Raw genomic sequence first — 13,195 nt, 5'->3', positions numbered from 1 at the left:
TTAATTAGTTTGGTTAATACAAGACTAAACATGTTTTAATTAGAAGTTAAAGAAAATTAATAATCTAATTAATTCTTAATTCTAGCCATCCATATTTAAAAGCTTAAGTGAACTAAATATGTTTAAGATGATTGTGTATCATGCTATGCATATTTGTGATTGTAGGTCACGAGTCAATGACTGCTTGACCAACCATTCTGGAAGCCCACTATGAGTAACGTTATTGCAAAGATATGTTCATATGAATTATGTTCCAAATGTGATTTGATAAGTTATGATTTCTGAAATGATATTTGTTTACGTGAACGAATGTCTTATGTTTGAAATCTATTATGGCATCCATAGATAGTCCCAAGTCATGGAGGACGGCATGCTAATGCGGGTCCATGACATATATGTGATTACGAGATCTCGTTAGCCACTTTATTGTAGTGATATGTGTTTAATCGGTATCCGGAACTGATTACTCTAGTCGGAAGACGACATGTGATGTGTTCTATGAGATGTACCATTATGTTATATTCTGATATGAATGATTGTGCCATGATTTGTTTTACGGATATGATATATTTGGAATTCGTTCACTAACCCCTTTACTTTAATGTTATTCACTGGGTTTTAGCTCACTGTTTTTATATCTTTATATGTTGTAATGACCCCATCACGTATAATGATTAGTACTTGATTAATTACGAGGATTTGAAATTTAATTGCCGAGTATTATAATTTAATTTGGGATTTATGAAGATTGTGGGATCTGACTCGTATATGATTATATTAAAGGTTTATTTTGGAGTTAGAAATTGAGGGTCCAAATGGCTTAAGGAAGTGAAGTTAAAAGGTTGAATCAATTTAATCTTAATTATGGACCCATTTGAGAGTTTAATTAAATATTCGTTTCAGTTTGATAAAATTGAGATTCGATTAGTTAGATCCTAATTGGAGTTAATCAAGTTAATTAAGTCATGAAAATTGAGAATTGTAATTATTACGAATTAAATTTAGTTATGGGGTGTCTAATTTGAATATGTAATTTATTGACGAAGATTTGGTGTCTGATCAAAAATTGAAGGCCTAAATGATTTGAGAAATTAAAATTGAGGATGGAAATAAGTTTAATTTAATATTGGGAGCCTTTTGGGAGTTTGATTAAAAATCAGATTCAGAATAATAAAGATTAAATGTAATTAATTGGGCTTTAATGGAAGTCAAATTAGACTGAGTAAATTATGTGGGATTTTGATGAGTTGTGATTAATTAAATTATGTACTAATCAAGTGTTAATTATAATTAGTTAAGACAAAAGTGGGATTTAATTAAGTCAACGCATAAATTAGTAATTTAGTTAATTTTAGAGCCTTCTAATCTTTTAATATTGGAACCTTGTGCACGTGTGAATAGTGTTGAATCAGGAAGTGGGTTTGGTATTTGTGGTGCCAATTTCAAGTGATAAAGTGGGCCTACTCCTTTTCTTCTTCAGAAACTATTTTTGTTGAGTACGGTTTAGTGAGGGAGAGAAGAACCGAGAGAGAGAGTGAGAGAGAGAGAAGTCCAACTTTTATGCTGGAAAAAGCTTTGGAGAAATGGGTTTACGAGATCTAAATGAAGATAAAAGAGAGAACTCAAGGAATTAAAAAGAAATTCAACCATGGAAGGTTAAAGGTAAGGATTTTAATCTTGATTGTTGTAGAATCCTTGTATCACACTTGAAATTAAAAATGGAATTGGACTCAAAATCATGTGATTAATAGGAATTAGCAAGAAGATGAAGAAATTTTGAATTATGTTTTAAGATCATGGAAATATATTTGGAAATTAATTAGTTAGAGTTTGATTACTATTATTCTTCACAAATTGAAACTCATCCTTGCATGCATGTTGGAATTTCAAGATTTTAGATTTAATTCATGTGTAAAAGATTGATAAGTTTAAATTTGGGTTAGATATGAAGGAAATTAATAAAAATCTAAATTATAGTAATTCAAGAATTAAATTATGATTTGCATGGGAAAAATATAAAATCAGTAATTTTGATCCTAATTTCATATATGCAAATATTTCTTTAAAAGAGTTTATAATTTCAATTTCATGATTTAAGAAGAATTAGTAAAATGATGAAGAAATCGAATTGGATTCAAAATTATGGAAGGAAATTGGGTTCTAAACATAAAATGGGTTACATGCATGTTTATGGTTGTAGAAATAATTGTAGGAATTGAGCTTGGGTTTGGAAACCATGATATTTATGAAATGTATATTGCATGCACCATGAGTTTTTAAGGGAATTGAGCCATTCAAGTTCTTTTTTTGAAGAGACGAAGGAAATGTTTTAAGAAAGTCAAGTTTATGGAAATTTGGAATTAATCCTAATGTTTTGATTTTATAATTAGATTTTTATTTAATCCATGCATGTGATGTAATTTAAGAATTTTATTCAATTTAGATACATTTTAGAACACCCATGATTTTTAAGTTTTTGGTTAAAAATTGAGTTAAGTTGAATTTCTAAGAAATTGATTGTGTAATTCAAGGTTAAGTTGATTTTGTTATTACTAATAAAAATTGGATCTATTTGTATTACATACATCATGGAAGTTCAAGAGGTTGGGAAGTCTAATTTATATTTTAGAATTGTGGGTTGATATTAATAAGATGAATTAAAACTAAATTTGGGCAATTGGAACATGATTTTGAATGAATGTTTTCTAATTGAAAGTGTTTACTAAATGTAGATGTCTCCGAATGCCCCGGGAGGGTGAGTCCCGTTTTGTTCGTATTGGGCTCACTACAAGTTCGGACTCAAATTGTCACGGTTCTCAATCTGAACCAAAGAGTCCAAATCCGGAAAATCGTTTTGAGAAAACAGATTTTTTGAAAGAAGTGCCAAACATGGACTGCTTTGCCAGATATAGAGTCGCCACCTAAATGTTTTATTTTGGGGAAATTTAGGAAACCCTGACTCGTTGCCTAAGGCCACGTGTCCGTCATCACCAAAGTTGCCTCGGCTCGGGAACTTGGGTACGATTGGGGAAGGTCACTTCGTGAGCACCCACGCTCGCCCGATCAAAGATCAGCCTCTACTAACCATGATATCTAGTTTTGAAAACTTTATGTGTTCTTATTCTGGTTATTAGCCTAGATTTACTATGTGATGCGCACAGCATACAAGTATAGACTGGATCGTCTGAATTGGAACAAAACATTTCATGTTTATTTTTGAAAGTGGTTTGATGGTGCTACCTGCAAGTAGGCTAAGACGTGGATTTGCCACCCTCGGGTGGGCTTAGAAAAACATGATTTTGCCACTATTTGGTGGGCTTAAAACTCACAGTCAATGCATTTATTCCAATTCAAATAATCCAACCTTCACCCACAGGCATTCAGACAGTTATATCACATAAGCATATAGCCTCATGGTAAGCATGCTATCATGGCAGTCACTCGTACACATGTAAGGATGCTAAAGCAGAAACACTTACCGAGTACTCCAAGCCAAAACAAAAGCTATGTTAGAAATCCATGCATGATCCTAACTATACAGAAATGCCTAATGCAACACATGCAAAATGCAACTAAGATAGGCTCGGCTATTTTAAAGATGGCATGTGAAATGCGACAACTAACATGTATTCAACTTGGAATGGAGATACAAATGCAGTTAGCTTGATGCGCCGAGCCCGGTGCATGCAAGACAGATGAATGAATGCAAACATGCTATCATATTGTATGCTAATTGAAACATGCCCTAATCTAACCATCATAAGCTGATAAATAAAAGGGAGAAAGACGTGGGATTGGAAGACATACATCACACACACGCACACTTATTACAACATTGCCCTCGTGCAGAGGGTCCGAATAAATAATACAGTCCCAAATGAATAAATAATACAGTCCCGAATAAATATAGAATCCTAATTAATTAACAAATTAATCTAGGAAAGCAGTAAATTGCACGTAAATCTGTGGACCGCCTCAGCTCTGTTCCAAATGATGAATGATGCATGCTCGGGTTGCCTTGTGCGGAGAATCCCTTGCGATGCCCCAGTTTGCCTCTGTTTGCAATTATTCTTGGGATGCGTGCCAGGCTCCGAAAGTTGCTGATTTCTGATTTGCTGCAACAGAGAGCAACAAAGGGGCATGGCAAAGCATTTTCACATATGTATGCATGACTACTCTTCAGGGAGTGTAGTCCTCGATCCTCGTGCCACCAATCACGCATATCGATGCATGATGGCCGAGGAGTCGATTTGCATGACTTAATATGAAATGAATGCACACATAAGCACAACAAGACCGAGACTCCATCATGGATAATCCGGAGTGTCGGTGACTGGGAATTGAGACACGTTCCGTCACTCGAAGTACGAAACGTCCCTCGTTTCTCGTGCTCGGGCTAACTCCTATCCCAAACACAATTCAATATGCATGACATGCATGAATGCAATTCTAACATGCAACCTAGCATACATAATGCTATGAAATGACATACACAATGCGCGATGTGACATGGCATACACGATGCTCTAACATACAACCTAGCATACGTAATGCTATGAATTGAAATGGCATACACAATGCATAATGGACTTACACCAACATGAATGGACCTCAGCCACACTCACATTAGTGGCCATTAGATGAAAATGAGACAATCGAAATGCGTGCATACGTGCACGCAAATCGAGGACCAAACCTAAGGCATCAAATACCACTCTACCAAAGCATGGCAAGGCATGGAACATGGTATGCAAACATGCAAATTTCAGCACTGAAATATGATACAAAATGGTCCCGAAACATGGAAACATGGCACCCAATGCATGAGATAAACCCCGAAACTCAAAATTAGGCGCATGGAATGACTTATAGCTATACAAAGCATGCATTATTTGATGATGAAGCATGAAGACAGAGGAAAGAAAGTCCCAAAACATGCATATTTCTAGTTTAAAGCATGGCCAAAAGATGCTAGCAAGATGGCCTAACATAGCATGCAAGTTCGACTAGCAAACATGGTTTACATGGAAAGTATATGAAGCATATGGAATCTGACCAAACCATCAAAAATCAGTGAATAAATTATATGAAAATAGGCCCAAATAACCACTGATGTGCAACCATGGCATGCAAAAATGATGAGTTGCTTTAGGGGGCCATGCAAGGAGTTATTAGGTACATACAAGATAGACATGAAGCATGGCACACAAAATTCTGAAAATCAAATATGATAGTCCCAAAACTCACCAAATTGACCCTAGAAAGTGACTTCAAATCTTGCAAGATAGGGTCTCTTTGGAAGGCCAACAAGGCCACCAAACAAGTCAAGGTGAGAGGGGGTCACCCCCCTCTGATTTGGAAGCTCAAAGCAGTGTCTTAGCCACTGAAAATCCACTGGATTTTAGTGCCTAGAAGGCCAAACAAAGCATGCAACAAGAGCTTAGGTGTAAGGCTCAAAATAGGAGACAATCAAGCATACAAGGAAGCATATGACCTCAAACAAAAATGGGACCTTATACAAACTTGAAGATGAGATTAAAAAAAGATATTTTTCAGTTTATGACAACTCTCAAAAACAAACACAAGTAGGGATAATCTAACATGCAAAAATGGCCCTAAAAGAGATAATGGAGACAAGGGACAACAGCTGGCCTCAAACAGTGAAGAGCCCTTCAACAAAGTTGAATAGGGGCTCAAAATAAGGCCTTTTACAGTTTACATCAGGTCTCGAAAATAATCACAAGTAGGCCGAAAATATCATGCAAGAAAAAGGCCTAAAAGAGGGATAAAGAAGCAAGTGATAGCTGCTGGCCTCAAACAGAGGAGAGCCCTTCAACAAAGTTTAAGAGGGGCTCAAAAAAAGACATTTCATAGTTTATGACCAAGTCCAAAACATCTAAAAAATAAGCCTAAAATATCATGCAAAAATAGGCCTAAAAGAGAGTTTAAACACAAAGGGTGAGGAGGAGACCTCAAACAGAGTAAGACTCTTGATAAAACATGAAAAGGAGCTCAAAATATGACTATCTATAGTTTAGGTTGGAGCCCAAAAATGCTTGCAAATATGACTTGTAAATGAACCAAGAAAAGGCTAGAAAAGGGAGGAAGAAGACTCACCCTTGTAGAGCAGCAATACAGCAGCTTTTGGACCAAGAAATGGTGCTCCTATCCTCTGAAAAATAGCCTCAAGTTGCTGGAATGGAGTGTGGAGGTCTTGTGTTATGTGTTGTAGTGTAAATGGTGCAATGCTTTTAGGGTTTAGATGGTTAAAGTAGAGAGAGAGTGAGAGTTGTAGGCAAAGGCTCAAAACCAATTTTGTAACCCTTTCAAATAGAGGTCAAGTGCTGGTTTTATAGAGGAAAAGAGGGGGGGGGGGAAAAGGGAGAAAACCAATTTGAATTGGAGCAAAAAAAAAGGGGGAAAACCAATTTGAATAGACCAAAACAGAGAGGGGGAAAACCAATTTGAATGGACCAAAACAAGAGGGAAAATTTTGGACATAGGGCTTGGTGGAATATAGATGGAGGGAAGACATCTGTCAATTTTGGGCTTTTTTTGCATAAGTGGCCGGCCTACCACCTTTTATGGTCGGCCTGCTACTTTTCAGGACAAAAATGGATCTTCCAGAAAGAAGGTGGCCGGCCAGTGATTTGGAAGTCCAATGGTGGCCATCCAGGTGTCCAAATTGAAGCCCCGGAAGTTATCTTTCCAATGGCGCAAACCTTGCATTAAAATTCACCCTGTGCAAAACGTTATGTCTGTTTTGGTGAAGCCGCACAGATTCGGTCCAACCGGAGTGATGCCCTACTTCAATCAACCATATCTCCCTCATCCGGAATTGGCTTTAGAAGATTCTTGAGTGCAAAATGAAGCCCCGGAAGTCTTCTTTCCAACGGTGGTGGCCTCATAGCTTGATTCCAAGTATGCAAATGAATAGGCCCGATTCGGCGAGGGTTGCTCGACTCTTTCTTAACAGTTCATGCCCATTTTCTCCCCCAACTGGGTTTCTTCCCTCTTCTCTTCTTTTCTTCAACTTCAGACCCCTAATATAGCGATTCCGGTTATCCCTTTACTATTCTGTTATTTTTCGGACGCGGTTCCGTGGAGTTGGTAGTTGTACCTATCGTGTTGTCAACCTTTAAACTCTTTAATTTGAGTTTTAGAATGTGTTGGGCTCGGTTGTTTCAGGTTGGTAGAGCCTTAGCTCCCATTGTTGTTGTCCAGTTTTTGAACTGTCCGCTCGAGCGGGTCTTCTTACACTCGAGCGGGGTTTTCACAGTTTCAGTATTTCGTGCCTCTGCAAAACTTCTGCAGATGTGTTTTCTACGCTCGACCGGGTTTCTTGTGCTCGAGCAGGTCGCGCTCGAGCGGACTTGTTAGCGCTCGAGCGGGTGGTACTTTTTGGCGTAAGTTCTGGGAGGGAGAAATCTACGCTCGAGCGGATTGATTTTCGCGCTCGAGCGGATGTACTTTATTCTTGTGTCTTGGCGCTCGAGCGGGACTTCTTGCACTCGAGCGTACCTAGCTTCTTGTCCTTGACGCTCGAGCGTTGTGTTCTCCGCTCGAGCGGGAGAGTCGTATATCAGTTGACAACTAGGCTATTTTAAATCACTTTTTACATCCACACTCTCTCTCTTACTTTTCTAAAACCCTTTTTTGAGAGCTCCTCTCTCTAGAAGCTCCATTCTCTCTAGGGTTTGATCTAGCTAGGGTGTTCTCCTTACCTTTGGCCTTTGTAAAAGTTGTGTTGATCGTCGAGGGCTTCGTTTTGATCCGTGAATCTTGGAGTTTGGAGCATTTTGGTTTTCTTCATCCTCTTCTCTTGGGCTCCAAATTTGAGGTAGGGATATCCTACTCCTCTTTATGAATTTTGTCTTTAAATTTTAGCATTTTGATATGTTGGGTGTTGTTGGGTAGATTCAAGAAAGTTTGGGCCTTTGTGTAATTTTACAAAAGTTGGGGTTTTGTTTGAAATAAACCTATATGCAAGTTTGGTGTAAAAAAATGAGTTGGATGATGGGTTGTGGATGAAAATGGGACCTTAGAGTTGTTTTGTTAATTAAGGTAATTTGCCCTAATTGTTTTAATTAATTAATGCATATAATTAATTAAAGAAAATGAGGAATTGAATTGGAAATGTTGAAATTGGAAATGTATGAGACTAAAGGGTGTAGTTAGAAAATTTATTGCTCACCTAATTGAAATGTTGATATATTATCCATTTGTGCATTTATTTCCTGTTTAGAAATAATTACTTTGGGCTACCGGTGGAGGGTAGCATTGATTGTTGTAGACAATGCATGATGATTAGGCAAACTAAAACTAATCAATTGGATGTGTCATAGAGTATGACGGTTGATAGAATACATTAACTTTATGTGTTGGTTGATTGTGCATATGGCCAATGTGTTTATATGCATTATGTGTAGACAGTTGATAGAATACATTATCTTTATGTATTGATTGATTGCGTATGTGATTCTGTGTTTATATGCATTACTTGTGTATGGGAGGAGATGGAGGATATACTCCACGGTTTAGGGGAAGATAGGGGATATACCTCTAAACCGGTTAATGGTTAAGGGAAGATGGGGGATGGACCCAGGGTTGCAGCTCATATGCTCTCCCATTAAAGTGTTGATATAGCTCATATGTTTATCTGTTGAAGTGTTGATATAGCTCATATGCTTATCTGTTGAAGTGTTGATATAGCTCATATGCTTATCTGTTGAAATGTTGATATAGCTCATATGCTTATCTGTGGTAGTGTGACATGGCTTATGTGCTTATCTATTGAAATGTTTGTTTGATTTGATATAGCACTAAAATGTATATCATCATCGTTTGCAAAGTATGGAAGTGGTCTATGTGTTATTGGTACAACACCAAAATGTGTATCCGTCTTGAATTTCGAAAGTGTTCTAGTCATGAACTACAATCTCATCAAATGTTTTGGCCAGAGTACTGAGCCTTGTTTTCAAACTCAAAGTTGAATAGGAAATGGAAATTGAATTGTAACGTAGACTGGGCTGTCATGGAATTGTAATAAGATGTAAATGGAAGTGTAAGTATTGACCACCTGTCAGTTGTTGATATTTTAGGCATTATTCATAGTCGGTTTAGTATATTTCTACTGGGCTGTGGCTCACCCTATATGGGAACATCTTTTTCAGGTACAGATAGCATGCCACCCCTGAGGACATAGCTTGGGAGACTAGAGGCAGACATACTTTTGTTATCTTATTTTCCTGGATTGTATTATATATAGATTCAAGCCAAGGACTTAATGTGTAAATTAAGTTAGCACTCTCTTTTGTAACCAAGTGTTAACTTGGAAAGCTGTAAGCCCGTAGGGCATTTGCTTTTGTTGTAAACATGTAATACTTTTGTAATGAAATACTCTGATGAATAGATGAATGTGGACCTTTTATGTATCAATGCATGTCTCTATATGGATGGGTTTAATGTTATTATTTTGAGGGCGTGACACCTAAGTAAGGTGTTTTGAAAGATTTTTCAAAGATTTCACCTCTCTTTCATTCATTTCTGCTTTGTCCTTGCTTGGTTTACCGAAAAACGCAACATTTAACAAAATGCGAGCGTTGGAACATCGTAGAAACTTTATTTCAAAAACATTTTGAAAAAGAGGGTTTTAAGGTCTAAAATCTTTTGATCAAGATTGTTTTGGTCAAAAAAAAAAAAAAAGGGGGTATGAAGTTGAGTTTTGACTCTCTCCTTGCCGAAGAAACTGAACCTTTCCCCTACACACCTTTCTCCACCATGTAAACCATCAGTCGCGTCCAAGTCTTAAGGGCGGTCAAAAATGGGGTGTCTACACTAAATCATACAGTGGTTCTCCATTTTTGTGTACCAAAAATACATGTTTTGAGGCTTTGAATACCAAATTTGAATTTAAATTGCAATTCTAGAATTCCAAAATTTACGTTGTCCGCTCGAGCAAGGAAAGTCTAGCTCGAGTGTGGAAATCGAGATCCTAGAAGTTTTTCAAATTTTACAGTCCGCTCGAGCGACCAAAGTGGCGCTCGAGCGGAGACCCTTTTCAGCATATTTTGGAAAGTTGCATTTAGTTCACATTTTTATTCTCATCTCTTTCCAAAGCATTCTAGACATGATTTATGACTCAATAAAGATTAATAAGCTACCAATCAGCATAGATTAGTTAGTTAAAGAATGAATCATTGAGCTAGTGGTAATTGTTTAAGAAGCCAAGTAAAAGATCAATCTATTTGGAAAAGAAGGGCTTAGTAGTGAAAGAACATGTGAAATAAGAACCCGATTTATTTGAATGAGAAAGAATAAGCATAGTAGAACTTTGGACTGTTTAGACAGAGGACTAGAAAAGTCAAGTTTGATCAAGGGAGTAATATTGTATTTCAATGTGTATATGTTATGTGCTTGTGTAGGTCACGTGCCATTGTCTGCCTGATTTATCTGATATGTCCCGTCCGTCTGATTTGCTTCTGCGGCTATCTGTGAGTAGTAACTTAGTAAAGTTATGTTCAACTGTATTTATTTTCTGTGTGATAAAATAAGATATGTTTTCTAAAGTGCTATGTTCTATACAATGAATGACTGTCTAATTTCTGATATGTATTCGTGACATCCTTAGCATCATGTGACATCTGTGGCTGTTACCCGATATCGGAGGTTCCTTTATGGAACTTAATCTGTCTGCACTCTGTTACCCGTACCGGAGGCTCCGTCATGGGGGCTCAGCGTATCTGTTCTCTGTTACCCGGATCCGGAGGTTCCTTTATGGAACTGGTTATTTGTAACCCTCACGTGTCTGTATCTGCTCTGTTAATGCTAATGGATGTATCACATATGCTTAAGCATGACTTATGATTTCTGTATATGATCTGGACAAATTATGAATTTGATACGAAACTGGATTATGAATTCTGAATCTGTACGGACTCATTCATTGAAACCCCTTTACTCTGTTATTATTCACTGGGCTCTAGCTCACCGTATTATTTATGTATGTAGGTGATCAGGCACGTAACCAGGCTTAGAGGCATCTGCCTAGAATCTGTCTTTGTTAGCCAACCTATGTGCCTCCCGTGGAGGTTCCAGATATGTCAAGTGATTATTGCTATGCGATTTAAAGTTTAAGTTTTGCTTTCTTGTTTGGTTAAACAAGTCTTGTGTATGTTGTAAATGGGGCTAAGTTCCTTTCTGCCTAATCTGTATATATATTATGACGTGAGGATGATGTGTATATATGTACATAAAAAGTTTAAAATTTTTCTGTCTCATATAAGTCTGCACAACTCAATGGACGTTGTATATTTGTTATTTGCTTCCGCTAGACCCTAATATTGTGTTAAATTGTCTCAAAGGCCTTCGGTAATCCCAGGATTACTGGCCGGTTACGATGCTAAACCTATAGGGGTGGGTTTGGGTCGTGACATATGTATAGGTGAGCGTTCTGGAGGACAAGTCTAGAAGGAGTCTTTAGTCGAGCCGCTGCTTTGACGCCTACCGCGTGGTTTTGAGTGCCCCAGAGTTAAGGCTAGGCCTAGAAGGACGTTGTCAGCTTTTGATCATCAAATAAACTTTTATTATGTGCATGTGTTATGTATAAGATGTTAAGTTATAAGTTATGTACTGAATGTGGGTAAATTAATGTTTTTGCATGTAAATATTTGTTCATATAGATGCACAGCTCATTGGACTATTGGTGTTTTTGTATATTGCTTCCGCTAGCCTCGATTATTTTTTATTATACAAGAAGGCCTTTGGTAATCTCGGATTACTGGCTGGTTACGACGCCAAACTTATAGGGGCTGGTTTGGGTCGCGACAAATATGTCCAAACCCTTGACATTCATAACACTTGACCCCTTGTCCATTTACAATCTTCTTTTCAATTTTTGGAGCAAGTTTTGGAGGAAAAGTTTTGGGTTTATCATTACTCTTGTCTTTTGAAATAGGGTCTCTAAAATTAGGTTTCTTTTTTTTAAAATTTTTTTTGAACTGTTTAGTAAACATAGTTGTCATCTCGAAATCTAGATTAAACTCAGTCTCAGGAGTTTTTGCAGTCTCATGAGCACTAGTGAAAGCCACACTATCTTTTTGTTTTTTCTTAGAAATCTGGTGGGCTTCATAAGTCTGTAAGTTTCCAACCAACTGATCAAGCTTGAGGGTATCAACATTCTGAGCCTCCTCAATAGCTGTCACTTTTGATTGGAACCTCTCAGGTAAATACCTCAAAATTTTTCTAACAACCTTGGCTTTAAGGATTTTTTCACCGAGCGTGAAACAGGAATTCAAGATGCCACTAAGTTTAGCATAGAAATCATCAAACGTCTCATCATCACACATAAAAAGGGTTTCAAAGGCAGAGGTAAGATGTTAAAGTTTTGACCTTTTAACAGAAGTAGTACCCTCGTGAATCATTTCAAGAATGTCCCAAGCCTCTTTTGCTACCTCACACGTGCAAATACGACGAAACTCTTCAGGTGTGATAGAGCAAAAAAGGAAATTAAGAGCTATATTGTTCCAACTCAAATTTTGATAATCGAATGCATCCCATTTATCAAGGGGTTTGGGAATATCAACACCATCAATGGTGACAATAGGTTCACTCCACCCATAGATCACACAGTGCCAAACTTGCTCATCGATAGATTTTAAAAACGCTCTCATACGAGCTTTCCAATAAGAATAGTTTGTACCATCAAGTAACGGAGGTCTATGGGTCGAGTTACCTTCACAAATTGAATCCATATCACCAATCACACAAAATCACACTCCTATAGTTTTGATAAAAACAAAGAGTGACCTACTCTGATACCTACTGAAAAACCTAAGTGATTTGTAATTAGATCAAGATTTAATTATTCTAATTCCCAATCAATTGAAACTCACAATCTAAATCATCAAGCACGTACAAAAGTGATTTGGATTGTTGTTTTCTAAAAATAATAAATCGACACAAACGATTTTTACGTAGAAAAATCACAATTGAAGCACCTTCAATTGTGATAGAAAAACTATGGGCCACATGCCACTAATCAATCCACTACTGAATAAAGAAATATTACAAAGATAACAAACAAATTACCCAAACACTTCCAATTTGTTTTCACATCTTTTGTATATCTTTCACCGCTACTTTCGTCTCAGAATTGATTAGATTAAAGTTGAATCCACAGCTTCTATTGTTGAAT

The 13,195-nt window shown here is 37.2% G+C and overlaps 1 long non-coding RNA gene across 1 annotated transcript; it reads left to right on the top strand.

Annotated features, from left to right (window-relative positions):
- Positions 1-867: 867 nt before the first annotated feature.
- LOC145790967 (uncharacterized) lies at positions 868-11,332 on the top strand. Its single transcript, XR_014330453.1, has 2 exons — positions 868-1,662; positions 10,631-11,332. It is a non-coding gene; the product is annotated as an uncharacterized LOC145790967 (long non-coding RNA).
- The last annotated feature ends 1,863 nt before the right edge of the window (positions 11,333-13,195 follow it).

The sequence above is a fragment of the Camellia sinensis genome, chromosome 5 (assembly GCF_055761805.1).
Source record: "Camellia sinensis isolate YWXY chromosome 5, ASM5576180v1, whole genome shotgun sequence".
Lineage (NCBI taxonomy): Eukaryota > Viridiplantae > Streptophyta > Magnoliopsida > Ericales > Theaceae > Camellia > Camellia sinensis.
This window is presented reverse-complemented; position numbering and strand designations above follow the sequence as displayed.